Raw genomic sequence first — 1549 nt, forward strand, 5'->3', positions numbered from 1 at the left:
TGAGTGAATGGATGATTGAATGACTGAGTGAATGACTGAGTGAATGGATGATTGAATGACTGAGTGAATGGATGAGTGAATGACTGAGTGAATGGATGATTGAATGAATGAGTGAATGAAGTAGTGAATGAAGGGGTGAATGGATGAGTGAATGGATGAGTGAATGGATGAAGGAGTGAATGAATGAAGGAGTGAATGAAGGGGTGAATGAAGGAGTGAATGAAGGAGTGAATGGATGAGTGAATGAAGGGGTGAATGAAGGAGTGAATGAAGGGGTGAATGAAGTGGTGAATGAAGGAGTGAATGGATGAGTGAATGAAGGGGTGAATGAAGGGGTGAATGGATGAGTGAATGAAGGGGTGAATGAAGGGGTGAATGGATGAGTGAATGAAGGGGTGAATGACCTTGTAAATAAACTCCAGCTCTCTGATTGGTTTACAGACCATTTTAGACCTGGGCCAATCACAGACTTCCTAGCCTGTCTCCATGGTAACCTCCGTCATGGGCGTCAAGGTCTACGTCCAGAAATGACGTTGGTTGATTCTCTACTGTGAAGAAGAAAATATTGATCCTCAAACTCTGGTCAATGTTCAGCTTCACATGTTGGATATTCATATACTCTGATACGAGACAATAGTGAAGGAGTACTGCAGTACTGTAGAGTACTGTAGTACTGTAGAGTACTGTAGTACAGTAGAGTACTGTAGTACTGTAGAGTACAGTGAACGGTTTTGGAACGTCTTCCAGGTTGAAACCAAACGTCACATTCCTGTCGTCACAGAACGATGTTAAAGTTGAACTGTGTCCAGAGCAGGAGGAGGACTGGAGTTCACTGACGCAGTACTGACACAGTACTGACACAGTACTGCGTCAGTACTGCGTCAGTACACCAGGTGATACCAGGTGACGTCTGATGGTAGATCAGTCACAAAATGTTTTCAGAAACAGAAACTGTGAACGGTCAAAGTGCTGCAAAATTAAGGAGAAAGATTTAGTCTAAAGAAAGAGTGACAACAGCACCACCTGGTGATTATCACTGAAAGATGAGCCGTTAAGAAACAAACAAACCATTATCTTAAAAAAATGTTCAAACTAAAACTGCGTTAAAAACAGAATCTTTTTGCATCAATCACTTGTTGTTTCCATCATCGTCACAGTTTTAATAAACTCCGTCTTTGAGGTGAAATCTTTGATGATCTTTCCTTCGCCGTCGCACTCTCTCTTTGAATAAAACCAGCGATCAGCACCGTGGAGTCCGACTTCCTGAACTGTGATCCAGCGTAAGCACAACTGTGCCGTTCACGTTCCTGCTGCAGAGCCGTAACGAGCCGAGGCGTCTGCTCCGAGGCGGCGGTGATTTGCGGGCCTTCACAGAGCTTAACCTCCGGCTCACGACTCAGACGGACTTAGACTTCCTACATCTGTAAAAGTCAACGTTTAGGCTCAGATCAGAGAGCACACAATTAAATTCTGATCTCAATTAGCCGTGACCTTTGGGAGGGGGAGCGGGGTTGGGGGGGGGAGATGAAACTCCTTCAGCTCCGGGGCA

At 44.7% G+C, this 1549-nt stretch overlaps 1 protein-coding gene across 1 annotated transcript in view; it reads left to right on the top strand.

Annotated features, from left to right (window-relative positions):
- dscamb (Down syndrome cell adhesion molecule b) overlaps positions 1–1549 on the top strand; it is an 81581-nt gene that overhangs the window by 3418 nt on the left and 76614 nt on the right. The window lies entirely within an intron of this gene.

This window comes from Cynoglossus semilaevis, chromosome 4 (genome assembly GCF_000523025.1).
Source record: "Cynoglossus semilaevis isolate Cse_v1.0 chromosome 4, Cse_v1.0, whole genome shotgun sequence".
Lineage (NCBI taxonomy): Eukaryota > Metazoa > Chordata > Actinopteri > Pleuronectiformes > Cynoglossidae > Cynoglossus > Cynoglossus semilaevis.